This window comes from Lactuca virosa, chromosome 2 (assembly GCF_052849685.1).
Source record: "Lactuca virosa cultivar CGN04683 chromosome 2, Lactuca_virosa_CGN04683_v6, whole genome shotgun sequence".
Lineage (NCBI taxonomy): Eukaryota > Viridiplantae > Streptophyta > Magnoliopsida > Asterales > Asteraceae > Lactuca > Lactuca virosa.
In genome coordinates, this window is record NC_136427.1 from 206,319,061 (window position 1) to 206,334,286 (window position 15,226).

The following is a 15,226-nucleotide window of genomic DNA, read 5'->3' on the forward strand; positions in this document are numbered from 1 at the left end:
TACTCTTATTTAAATAATCAAAAAACCATTCTCTCATTTAAATAATCAAAAAACCATACTCTTCCTTTTTTACTCTTATTTTATAAAATAATCAAAGGAAGAAGGCAAAAAATTTATATTTTATAAACCAAGTTTATAAAATATAAACTTTAACTTTTTTGTAAAAAAACAAAAGATTTTGTGTAGTCCAAAATGTTGTGCATGACTTATTAATTCATACCATATGAATTATATATAATGTTACTTGCTAATAAAAATTATTATTTCCTAGAAGTAAATAATTTCCAATTTAATTATAAGAGTTTATTGAATATTTATTAAAATCAATTTCTAATAAATAATCAATTATATCAAGTTGTTGTTAGTGTGACCCATTAGTATCATATGTTAATTAGCAATATCACTTTAATATGATTCTTGAGCAAACTAGATCTTTCAATCTCTCACTTGCGCAAGATTCATATTAGAATGATATAGACAGTGGTGAACGTCTAGCAACATTTCACTGCCCCCATCAACATACGACTTTGTGCCTTTCTATCAACGCCCAATTCCCAAAAAGCTCCAAGCTACAATTGGTGTATAAGGTAAGTTTCTCAGTTATCCCTTTGTCATAGACATCATGTTAAACATGAGATATGGATCGCAATCAATCTCATATGGTGTTCAATTTTTGGTAAGGCACCTTAGATGTCTAACTCTCAACACATAAGAGGTACAAATCCCATCTTGACTACATAATCCTCTTGCATAGTTCATACCATACCTGAAAATAGATTTTACAACTGACCGGTTAAGGACCAACATTTGACCATATCTAAGCACAATACTCCCTACACTTAAGTCCCACTATGTATCGCAAGTGTTAAGGATACAAAGATGGTACCTTTTAATCAAGTATCATTCATGATAACGATCCATGAGATGATCTTGATGAGGGTCAGTTCAACACTAGTTCTCTAACAAGTACCTATGAAACTTGGTTACAACCCATTGCCTACCTTCATCCGATGAAAGTCAACCAATCCAATTCATATTAGACTTATTTCATAATTGCTCCACATTTATAATCAACTATGAACTTTTAGAATAATAAGATTATTCATGGATTAAACATGTTAATATAGAGCACAACAAGTATTGATGCTACGATCATATCCCAGTATATCAAAAACATTATATAATAGTTGTTGTTACAATGTTCCAATATCTAAATACTAAATCTAAATCAAAATCCCATTTCTAGAATAATAAAGTCTTATAGCTGAAGTGTGACCATTCATACTTAGCTCAAAAGGAATTTTCTTAATGGGTTCGACTAAACTTAATTTGTTTGAATACTGTGAATACTGTCACCACCATATTTGACTTTACTCTAGGTATAATTAAATATCTTGGAGTATATGATTGGTGTTCTTTCGTGACATAGAGTCTCTTAGCTCGATTAAGTATACTCACGAAGTCATAAATGTTTCTATGTGATCCTTGAATGGCATAAATCAACATAGTTTTTCAATGAACTCATTCATCCAATTATATTAGATTTCAACTTATAAAGTAGTGTATTCTTATTTTGTAGTATATTGTGTCATTTTGTTTTGGTTGGACCTCGTTCCAACAAAACTTACTCTTCATCCCACAATAAAGTCATAATCCAATTATAATTCATAATTATATATATTTTCTTAGAAATCTGAATCTTATGTAGCTCTTTACATGAAGATTTTATTCCAAACTAATTGTCTCATATACATTCTCTTAGTTCTTCTAAAGTACCCTTAGAATGTTCCTATAGTCATCTGATAACTTAACCATGTATTCAATTGGTATATTATGATATACGCATAGCATGATCATACACCAAGTCTTTTCCATAATATGGCATAAATGATGGATTCATTTTCCAAGCAAATTGAATATAAATCTTTTCAGCTAGTTCAAACCTATGAGCTATATTCTTTTGAGGCTGGCTCAAAATCAGTGTCATGTGACAATGTAAAGGTTCCTCTAAAGGAATCTTCTATCTTCATCTCTTTCAAGTTATTGTAAATATATGCAAAAGGATATAAAACTTTTAACAATCATTTTATCCATCTCAATAGATTTTACATTCCAAGAATGTATCTTGTCCTTCCTAAGTATTTCATTTTAGAAACACATTCCGAGTCATTGTAAAAAAGGCTTGGCATAGATATAATGTAATTTCTTATGATTAAGTATGTCTTACTCATACAAGAATAGGAATGTCACTATACTCCCACTAGTTCTTAGTAAACACACATGTTCTATTCATTTTGATATAAAAAAACATACCTTGTGGTTTTATATTAGAATGATGATTGCAACATTCAGATGTTTGCTTTATATCCACAATTGGATCTCAAGCTTTACACATTTTGTTAGGATAACATGGATTAAGAAAACCTCCAAGATAATCTATTTAGATATCTTCTAGTATATGTCTATTAAGAAAAGCGTTCTTTCTTGAAATCTATTTGCTATATTTCATATTGAGAATATGAATTTATAGTAAACAATAACCTTATTGATATAATCATGGCTACTTGTAATAAAGTTTTGATCATAGTCAATGTCATGACTATGATAAGCACCATAGTAAATGAAATGAGTATGAGAAAATCCTTTATAACAAGTCTTTCTTTAAATGTGTATGATTATCCATACAAAGTATTCTTTCTAGAAGAACAACACTACTAGAAAACAACCCTTTAATGACGCGCGAACAATGACACGCAGTGATTTACGATACGCATTTTTGCATGCCCTAAAAATAATGTCAGCTTTTCCTAAAATTCAAGAATAGAGGACACACATTTTTGCGTGCCCTAAAATTTGCGTCAAAAAAAAACACGGAAGGCACCTTTTATAAATAGTGTGTCGTCTAGGCCTGTCGTTTTATAATATTTTAATGAAAGGTGCGTCTCCATCCATATAGCATCTCGGTATACCTAAGGAGGGAAATGAAATCCTAAAAATCAAAAACCCCGCTCATTCTCCTCTCCCTTGTTTCCACCAGTTATGCCATCAATTTTTTGATTCGTTCACACTCTAGAACAAGCACATACATCACTCTCTTATCATTCTCCTTTAATTTCTTACTCTTGTAATTAAGGATTTAGGATTTTTTCATATTACTATTTCAATTTTTTTGTTCAGGTTTGGATTTTAGTCAAATGGCGTCCCTGAAGGAAAGTCTAATGCGTCGGGCCGTCGGCCTGTGGCGGCGACAGTCCGTATCACCATCCCAGTTGGCGGAGGAATACCTGGACCACCGGTAGTAGTTCAGTACAAAGTCAACGCTTGCACCTAGAAATACAAATCGGAAGCCCTGATCGCTGGTACTGTGATTGTTTTCAAAGACAAACTTTTGAGATGAGTGTTCGTTTCCCTTTAGTGACCCGATTTCTTAAATAAGTTGGTGGAATTGACTCTGGGAGTAGGCGTGCAGGACATGTTGTTGCATCAACCATAACCCTAAAACACATCTATGAAATCGCAAAGGTGAAGCAATCAGATCCGTAGTCCAATTTCTTCCACATCGATCCTCACACTAACTAGTTCGGCAACTGCAACTCCTCTCGATTGTAGCATCGATCGACAACTACGACTCATCAACTGGCAATCGAAGCTACTAGTTCAACGAACCCTAATCGATAACTACATGGATAAGGTACTTGTTGGCTATTCAATTCTATTCATCTTAATTTCCCCTTTCATATATGTTTTTCATTAGTTCTTTATTTGTATAGTCAGCCACTTTCTCCCAAAGATGAAAGGGTTGTTTCTCCAAATCCTTCTCCAGATGCAACCCTCACAGGGTCCATAAGAAATATATCCAACTAATTATTGGAAGAGCATCATTGAAAGCCTAAATGGTGTTCTTGATACATTAAAAGAATTCCACGTAAGTTATTTTTATTTATTTATTTTTTAAAGCTATAATGAGAACTCTCACTTATGTCTTCCTGTTTTCAGGTGCCACCTGTCATTAGGGTGTATTTTTGGTAATTGGATTTTCTACACTTGATTAACGATTGAATGATGCATTCAGATTCTTTGTGCTCATGAGTTTGAGGAACATGCTGGTGGAAAAACTAGGCACCCTAATAATCACATATATCTGGAGAATGAGAAATTTGTTATTTATAGATGAAAGGCTTTTATTACTTCTTTTTTTTACATTTTCTTTTAATCTGCTGGGGGTCTTCAAGGAAACATGGACATGGATAAAACAGACAACAATCATCATATGAAGCTTATGCACTTGTATCATTCTACAACAAGGTGCAGACCACTGCTCTTATATCTTTTCTTCTGTCCTTTTCCTTAAGTAGTAACAGTCTTTTTCTTGGATTTTATAGATTATAAAGTTATTAATGTTTTTATTATGTTTCTTTTAGCTGCACTAATCACACAATAGAAGAATCACACAATAGAAGATGGTTCTAGCCCATATTATTCTTATCGTAAGAGTTCAGCTATGGAACCTCACACATTTGTTAGTGACACCAGGAAAGAGCGGTGATCTTGCTTATCTTTCATGTGAGAAAAGAAAGTTCTTTGAAACAATTGGAATGGAATTTGGAGTTCCAGGGTTTGGAAAGACTGGAATCACTGCTAGTAATGACCTCAATGAAGAAACTTTGGATGCTTTAAACAAACAGGCAAGCTTTTTATAGACTTTTAATTCTTAGGTTGTGTTTGGTATGTCGGAATCGAAGAATGAATGGAATGGAATGGATCATTCCATTGGAATCAATCATTCCATTCCATTGTCATGTTTGGTTGACTCGAAGGAATATGAACATATATTTAATGTTATTCGAAACATATTTTATATGTACTTCAAATAGCCAACAAAACTTTATATATCAATTCAAAAAAACTATTTATATAAAAAAAAGTTAACATAAATTTTAAAATAGAATTATAATTAAAAAAATTTAGGGCCATGAGGTGGATGCGTTTGGAATCGGGACCTATTTGGTGCCGTGTTATGCTCAAGCTACATTAGGTTGTGTTTTTAAGCTTGTTGAGATTAACAATCAGCCACATATTAAACTCTCAGAAGATGTCTCAAAGGTTTTGAAAATTGAAAATTCTTTTTAATTAGTTATTGGATTTGAACATTTAATTATTGAATTTATTTATAATTTGATTAATAGGTCTCTATTCCATGTAAAAAACGATCTTTTAGGTTATATGGAAACGAAGGTTACGCTCTTTTAGACACAAATATGGTGAAATGACGAAATTGCCCTCGTGCCTTTATGATTTTTTTTACTTGTGCAGGTAACGACACTGTTTCTTTTTAAGCTGATTCTGGCGGTTGTTCATCTTGGAGTATTGTTACGTTGGTTCTCACCTGATATGCCAACAAAGGTGATTAATGATTAATGATTATTCTGTTTTCTCATAATTATTTAATTAATAAAAAATCTTGTATGTTTTTTTTTGGTTTTACAGTTGGTTTTTCTTTTTTAGAGAGTAAGTTACAAACTCGGTGTAGCAGATGACAGAGAGAAGAGCATCACAAACTGAGATTAGGTAGGATAGAAGAACAGCTGGACCAGCCAAATCATGAGCAACTTCTCCAGTAAGGACAAAAACTCCAGCACCCATAAATGTATCTGTAATATATTTTAAATCATATAGTTTGATGGGTAGTATGGTGATTCACATTTTAATGGCTTCTTACAGTTACAGCATTGACATATATAAATGTATATGTCCTTAATGCTTTCATATACTTGGCATGCATTATTTCTCCATTACATTTTCAAAATCGTTATTTAGATTTTAGAAATCCCTTCATATGTATAATGTATATGTTTATTTTTCTTGGTTGTAAAGAGTTTCACCTAATTTGAATTTTAAGTTTTGGACCATGTTACTTAGTTTGGAATGAAAGCCTTAAAGTATGAGTTGATGATTGGAACCTAGTTTTTTTTGGTCTTTGGTTTCAGAATGCTGAACCAGTAAACCATTTGTTGTCATCTTATACTTGATGCTTTCTATCATGTGATCATGCATAATCTTACCTTAATAGAATTTACTTTATCAGAACACACTCTACAAAAGTTACATGAAACTGCATCACTGAGCTGGCATATTCATATTATTTAATGACGGGGGGCGTCTGAAATCACCATGGTCACGAAGGAAAAGAAAACATGCACTAACTCCTCAACAGTGGAGAAATTTGTTTACACCAGATGGAAAACTTCGAGATGGTGTTAAATTTCTGAAAAAAGTTCGCAGCGGGGTATGCATTGCATGTGCCTATTCCTTACTCACAGTCACAGTCACAACATTTCATTTCAATTCAGTACTTAGTTTCTCACATACAATTGATTTGTTGTAGGGAGTGGATGCAAGTATCAGGTCCGAAGTTTGGCCTTCCCTACTTGGATTGTAAGTATAATAATATCTCCGTTCCAAATTTTGTTTCTTCTTTCATTTCAAACTTTGTGCTTTTTTTTAATAGTTATGAGCTCAACACTTGCAAAGAAGAAAGAGATAAACTAAGAACTCAGGGGAGGTACGCCCTGCCACTTTGATTATAATATATAATTATTTTTTTATTTTCATAAAGCAAAACAAAAGCAAGGTTTTTATATGTTGCAGAAAGAAGTACGAAAAATTGCACAAGCAATGCAGGAAGCTTGTAGGTGAAAGCAGCAGCAATGGGGAGAGTCAGAGTGATAGTTTGACTCAAGGCATGGAGTCTGCAAAATCAGAAGAAGTTGTGAGTGCCAGGGAGTATTATCGGAAGAAATAAATCCAGGCTCAACAAGATTCATAGATCCAAACCTATCCGACTCGGATTCTTCTCAATCTCAAGATCAAACTATTGATGATGTATGACTGTGAATACGCATGCATGTATCTGTAATATATTTTAAATCATATTCATGATGTTACTTTCTTTTTTGCGAAAATTCAAAGTTGCTAGCTTTATCAGTTTTGCAGGCTGCACAAGAAACAGGTGCACTTAAAGAAGCAAAAGATAAGCTTAAGAAACAATTGGAGGAACTAGCATGGCGTTTACAACTTGATAAACGTTTAAGGGTAATTTACTCAATTATGTTGAAATATTACGACTTTTGTTGGAAAAGTTTTAATGTGATATGTCCTACGTGCAGACTGATTTGGAAGAAGCAAAAGCACAAGAGGCATTGAAATTTCAGAAACTTGATGAAGCAAAAGCACAAGAGTGTGACAACCCGAATTTTTTTTGCCTTCTAGCCTTGTTAAGAGTCATTATAATGGGTTTTAAGCCTAGTACACTTAAGGAATGAGTGTTAGAATGTACCTGCTAGAGACACTCTGCAACATTCAAGCCTTAAGACCACCAAAAACGAGTTCACGGCGAACACACATGAGTTTACGGTCGTAAACTCAAGGCTGGCCGTAAACTCCCCCTTAAAGTCTCAATTCCCTTCACTTTTCCTTCATTCTCACACTTTCAACTCAAGAACACTTCCATTATCTCTCAAGTATCATCGAGTTCTTCACTTTGATCTTCAAAAACATCTTCAAGATCTCCATCTTTCACCAAGAACACCAAGAACACACACTTGTTCTTGGTGGCCGCAAACTCATCTAAGGGCCTCAAAAGTGTGAGTATTCCATCTATCTTCTAGTTAGCCATGTTAAAAACTAGATCATAGCCTTGAAACATCACCAAACTCAACATCAATGAGAGTTTACGGCCAAAGAGCATCTCCCTTGGCCGTAAACCCTAATTATGGCCAAGTTTTTAGCCCTAAACACTTCTAGACACTAGCTAACCTTTGGGACACATGAACCTTTGATAACCCTTCCCTTTAAGACCCAAAAAGACACCATTTGGAGAGTTTATGGCCATACACTTTTGGTGTGCCGTAAACACCTCAACACCTTCCAATAAGTTGGTTTTGCTCATCCTTTTGTAGAGCAATAGTCCCTCAAGCTTCCCTATCATTCAAACACCCTCTTATGCACCTTTTGCCATGAGTTTACGGCCGTAAACTCCATGGCTGTAAACACCAAATGATGGCCATAAACATCCCTTAGATGAATCACATGTGATTCCATCACTTAGTACAAGTCCCTAGGGGTGTTTGCTTTCATATAGTTGCTTATAAACACTATATTTATGCCAATATATGCCATTATATGTCATTTAGGATTCGTTAAGTCTCGGAACTTCATTCGTGTTACTTCTCATCCTTACACGCATATTCGTTTGAATCACCCACATAAGGTGAGTTCATACCCCTATAATGAATCTTTTAACTGTTTTAAATGATTTTAAGGGGGGGGGGGGGGGAATACAAGTTGAACACAATGATAATTGTGTAATTGTTTGTTATAAACATCTTTCAAAAGATTGCTTATGTCTTTTATAAGTGATCAAAACATTTCAAAAACTCTTTTAAAGTTATGTTACTTTATAGTTTAACAAAACTCCGTTTTTAAAGTACAAGCATAATTTAGTAGTAAAATGAGTCTTTTCAATAACAGTTCAAGTAAAACACTAGTAAGCTATAAGGGGTATAGCTTAGAGGTTCAGTTCATACTAGATACTAGAGTATACTATAAAGAGAAACAGGGTGGTAGATACAATACACGATAACATAAAGAGAAACAGGGTGGTGGATACAATACACGATAACATAAAGAGAAACAGGGAGGTAGATACAATACACGATAACATAAAGAGAAACAGGGAGGTAGATACAATACACGATAACATAAAGAGAAACAGGGAGGTGGATACAATACTTCAAAGAGAACATACTAAGATACTATAACAGAACGAACATACTAAGATGCTATAGCATGGAACAACTACAGGATCTAATTATACCAGTGAATCACTAACTCATTGTTCTAAAAAAAAGGTGATAGTAAAATTGGGTATACATGATCATATAACTTTAATGTGAGCCTACTTCACGGCTCAGCAACAGGTTTGCTGAAGTCGCATTTGGTTCCCAGAATCTCTTGCAGGGAGAGCGTTTAGTATGGGGACTATTCATCACATTATGACCTTAATAAAACAAACATGTTTTAAGGTAATCAGTACTGCAAAATGTCAATTCAAAAGACAACTGTGTACTTATAATTTCCTATTACTTTCATTTTGTGACAGTTCCACTTGAAAGTTAATGCAAACTATTTTTGAGTCAAGATAGTTATAAACTAGGGAAAACTTACATTTTACAAACGACAAACAGAACAGTCGAGTCTAGTACATTCAGTAGAAAGGGGGCCTATAATGCTAACTTTATGATTTCTTAGTGCATGCATTCAGGATTATATATTAATCGAGTCCGACAGGTAGTAGGATGTGTGTTTTCCGCTTCATTTCCCGTTCCTTGTTTGGTTGTGGGCTTAAAGCAGATTCGCCCAGCCTACTATCTATCCGATCTTAGCTATATATATGTTCCGTATACACCAAGTAATCATATGGGGTACCATGTATGGGCCAGGTCATAGGACACTAATTCAATGCACCGTATTCTAGTACAAAACATACTTTTCAAATAAAGAACTTTTGAATACAAAACTAGAAACTTACCAGTAAAGGGTTTAATCCATTTTTATTAAACCAGTATAACTTAAAAGACCTTAGGTGGTTAATTCTATAATACCTTAGTTTATACATCAAGGTTATATATAATTAATATCCGATAAGTAGTTGGATGTATGCTTTCCGCCTCATTTCCTGTTCCTTGTTTGGTTGTGGGCTTAGGGCAGATTCACACAATTAACTATCTGTTCGATATTAGATTATATATAGCTAGTATAAACTAAGTGATTATAGAAGGAACCACTGTGGTTACCATTTTATTATAAGAAATAAGGGTTTTCTTAAAGAATCTTTTCATCAAACTAAAGGAACTATTACAGTTAACTCCGTGAGTACCAAGTGAATACGCCATGGTTATATACAATGATGATCTAACAAACAATAGGATGTGTGTCTTCCGCCTCATTTCCTGTTCCTTGTTTGGATGTGGGCTTAGGGCAGATACACACAGCCGATTGTTCGTTTACTCTGAGTTTTATATAACTTGTATCTATTTAATACTCATAGAAAGGACTGTAGAGTCATTTTTACTTATCTTGCATCAAAGCAGGAAATATAGGATTTCCTGGAGGAACATGCAAACTTTTCTAAACAGAACTTACTACAACTTACTATAACTTTCTACAACTTACATTACATCACTAAAATCTTATGAACTCACCAGCTTAAATGCTGATCTACGCTTTCAAAATAACTTGTATTCTCAGGAGACCAGTAGACAGGTACGCACACTGGGATTCAGAAGATGGAGCAGTATAGCTTCAAGTCTTTTTGTTATTTGCTATGTATTCTATATTATGTGGATCACATACTTTGTAAACACTTTCTTTCTAATGAAATGCTTGTTTATTACTTTGCTTACTATGATGCATGGCTTGTGATACTAAACATGACGTCCTCCACCCCAGAACGTTTCCGCTGTTCCGGTTTTGGGGTGTGACAAAGAGGTACAAAAGAAGCTTGATGAATAGAATGCATTGGTTGTAAAGGAATTAGAGGCAGCTAAAAAAGGTATTGATGAAGCGCCTACGGTTGTTGAAGAAAAAGAGATTGCTATTGAAGCCTGGATTCTTGGCAAAAGGTATTTTACTACATGCGTATTAAATTTTAATATTTTTATAACATAGATTGATGATGCTTGAAGCCTTTATGAATACTAATGTGTTGATGATGAAAACTGGTATCATGTGGAAGCAGAAGCATAATAATAAGTAGAAACAAAAAGGTGTCCCTTAATAGCAATGTAGTATTAGGTTATATACAAAGGGAAAAACTCTTAATAACAATGTACAATTTGATCCCCTTAATACCAATGTATTACAATTAGTTTTGACTTGATTGTTTTGGTATATATTTGTTTCCATATTTTTGTGTTATGTGTAAATAAGTATCGCAAAGGCGTGTCATAAATGTATATCGTGAATGGTTATTGAAGTTTATGACACGCAAATGTGTGTCATCGTCATTTATGACAGGGGCTTTAATGATACGTAATGTGTGTCCTAAACGTGCGTCGTAAGGTTACGACACGTAAATGTGTGTCGTCTTCCTTTATGGCAGGGCCTTCCTTGATACACATTGCGCGTCGTAAAATATGCGTCGTAAATGCGTGTCGTAAATGCGCGTCGTCTATAGACGACGCGCAAAAGTGTGTCTTCTCTCGTTATGACAGGGCCTTCCTTGACACGTATTTGCGCGTCGTCTGAGAGTTTTATGACGCGCATTGCGCGTCGTAAAAGGTTGTTTTTCTAGTAGTGCAACTTATTCCTTCCAGCATTACTATAGAGAGAATGTTCAATCAAGACCACACTTGATTATCATACATGGATTACATCTCATGTTCATGACTCTAAGTCATTAATTAGATTCGAGATCTGACATAGCATCTTGGTATTTGATGGATTTGATAGAAACCATCAAGAAAAGCTCATCAATGAGAGATTCCACATTTCTCAAGTCATAGATGATTTCTACAACTAAAGCGAACAATTTTTGTTTGTGAATGACTATTATTCAAGTTTAAAAATCCCTTGTTAAAACTAGTGCCAACTATTACTACATCAGGTAATGGTTCTTGAGTTGCTTCAAGTTCCATGTACCTCCCACTTGCTTTGTCATTAGAAGCTTGTTTTCTACTAACTCAGTTATCAAGGGAATAAGAGAACTTATTCTCGGTGGGTTTGTACGTAATAATCTAAGCCACATTTAGATTATTATACAAATATGTATCTTGTAGATTTTGGGTTTAAAAGCTTTAGTCCAACATAGACTTTAAATCCATAAAACATTTAATAAGATAGGGATGAAACATTTCCATACAAAATCTTATGAACAAATGTTATATCTACTAATTAGTTGGTGTTTGTACTCAAGGTACAATCCATAGTATTATAGGTGTTATCCCAAGGAAATAAAATGAGGACATTTCTACCGATTAGAAAGTAAATCATACCAAGTAAGATTTAATTCAACCTTTATTATCATTACGGCCTTAGATAGTTCTTTACCGGTTTGTATCACAACTTTATATTTGAAAACTTAAACCAAGATTTCACAATTATGCTTTACCATGTAAAGTATAATTGAAACTACTATAGTTAATAATAAAGTTGATTTGGTATCTTGTGCTATATCTTAGACATTTTTTTTAGAAAGGAAGTCATACATAACCATGTATAGTTCCTTAATAATTTATTTTCTCTAATACTTAGTGAAAATATAATTAGGAATCCTTTATATATAAATAAGATTTACATATATCAAATAAACTACATTATTTGCCTTCAAATGTCCCTTTCTTGAAGTTGGAATACGTGAACGTCATTTATATAATAAAGATAACAATGTCAAAGATGAGTTTGATTTAAAACAAGTTTAAGTCAAAAGTTTTTGCATATAGAACTTGTTATTTATAAAATATTGATATTTACTTTATAATTCTTCTTAGGAGATCTAGTCTCACGAAAAGAATTTTAATCATTTCCGAATATGAAGGTGATCGTTATGAAAAACGGTTTAAGTAAATAGTCAATCATTCATAAATTACCTGAGACATATATTTATACAAGCTAAATTTAAAACATATATTGTTCCAAAACAAACATTGTTTTATATTACAAGTGCATTATGTTCTTAGCATAATTAATAAACTAAATTCCAAGAGTATAGTTCCAACTTAATTGTGCTCATGTGGTTACTCTTCAGTAAATAGCCACAGTCCATTTACAAATATTATATTAACATTTAAGTACCAAGTACCTAAGTGTTATATGAAAAGTATGAGTTCTATCTAGTAGATACCTAAAGTACTAGTCTCTTCCAGACTTTCTTTCCAGATAAGAGGATCAGTTCCTCTTCCAGTGTCCAGTTTCTCCACAGTAGAAATAAGATCCATCTATGTGGGCCTTATTGGATTTCTTGGGCTTAAAGGAATTTAGTCTATAAAACATGAGCCTCTTAGATCACACAAGGTGACTCTCTTTGGCCTTGTATGACTCCTAGTTTGATGTTAAAAACATCTTTAGCATCACAGTGATGCCTTTACTAGGTTTAATGTTTAAGCTTATTGCTCAAAGCATATAGTTTATGAATTAGGACCTTCAAGAGTATACAATTTCATATCTCTCACGAGATTGTCTCTTAAGACATGAGCCCATTCATTGAAGTTGTATCTGTTGAATGTTATTGTTTCATTAAGTCATTAAAGAAAATGACAATTTCATGGTAATGAGAATGAATTATTTTACTACAAAATTTTAACAAAATTCATTTAGTATTTTCAATATTTAAACTCTTTAATAATTAATACCCTTTTAGTTTCCAAAAACATTAATTATCAAAGTCTAGGATCCAAGTTGCAAAACAAATAAATGGTTAGGTATCCTTTATCCCATCCACTTGAATTCAACTCGGTAGATATCGATTATCAATTACATCTTACTATATAATTCGTAGATTTATGAGTTCGCTAATAACAAATTTAATTAGACATGTTTGATCTCATCTATGCCTCAGAACTCTCTTGCTTAGGTATCCTTTATCACAAAAGATTTCCGATCAAATCGTCGAATTTGAAAAACATGTGTAATCCGCCTATAACTTGGTTATAGAAATCGCGAATACACCTCGGCCATCAAAAGATAACACTAAGCGGTTACGTATCCTTTATCCCACTAGTGAATACAAGAGATGTACGAGTGCTCTTCAAAAAGGATTGCATAGATTTGAGGTTTGTAAAAGGGTTTTTTATATGTTTTATAATTCTAGTTTTAAAAACATACGATATCATGGTTATTACATGCATATAATAAACCATGGCACCAATTTTCAAAAGAAAATCACTTTTAAAGGTTCTATATAAACAGCTAGTTTTTATATAATTCAACGTGATTCAATTTTAATAACTTGTATTAATTTTTTGAGTGCATTTGAACCTTTTTTTATATAACTTTAATAAAACTTCCTTTTATTATATATATATTTGGAGTTTATATAAGTTAGAAAAATCACCATTTTAAAACTTATATTTGAGTATTTCAAAATTTGACGTTATTAACGTTTTTATAAAACCGGATTTTATATATTTTAAAACTATAACTTGTTACATCTTATGTCCACATTACAAATTTTGAAAACCAAACTCCATTTGATGTTTATTTTGTCCAAATTATTTTAGCATGTGAAAAACTAATATATCAACCACACATAATAATTGCATAAAATAAACAACACAAACATTTATAAAAATATATGTGCATAAACATGACCAACTAATGACATTTTTGTGAGCCAACAAAAAAATGTCAAGTCCATTCCTAAATGGACATTTAAAGGGACCAAAAATTTTCTTGTAATGTTGTTATATAAGCTCCCACTTGAGAAAACACCCATTGCTTGCAAAAGATTGGAAAAGCTTCTTGAAAAAAATATTGCAGCAACTGTCGCTAAAAGTCTAACAGCCCTTAAGAAACAACATTAGTGACACTTCTCAGAAACTGACACTAACTTTCAACATGTTTCTTAATCACGAAAATTGCTCTTTGGTCTTCAAAATGGCTCCAACTTCATTTCTTTTTACATTTTTGTACAAATAAATTATTTCTAACAACTAATCTATTAATTACAAAAATAAATCAAGAAAACTAACCTATTTAATTTATTACATAGCATATGAATAAATAGATTATTACAACCATTTTTATAAAACAACCAACACAACAACACAACAAACACAATGGTCATTGGCTAGTTTATGCACATCATACATATCAACATACACATTAAACAACTTTTGTTTTTCTAAGACAACTTTAAATGACAAAAGATGCATGAAAACTTTTGTCACATATAATAACAATTATAAAATTGTCATAGAAAATATGTATGAACTTGTTTTTATACAAAACCAAGTTATCCATATTCTCTAAAAACTAGGATTTCCAAAATAAAAAAATCTAACCAAACTTGCAATGTGGCTCTAATACAAATTGTTGGGTTTTTATTCAAAAAAACTAGTTTCAAAAACATAAGATTTAGCAACGGAAGACTTTAAAATTAGAATAAACAATGAAGTTTATACCCACCAAGGATCTTCTTGCAAAGTTTGGAAAGAAAACAAGAACCAAA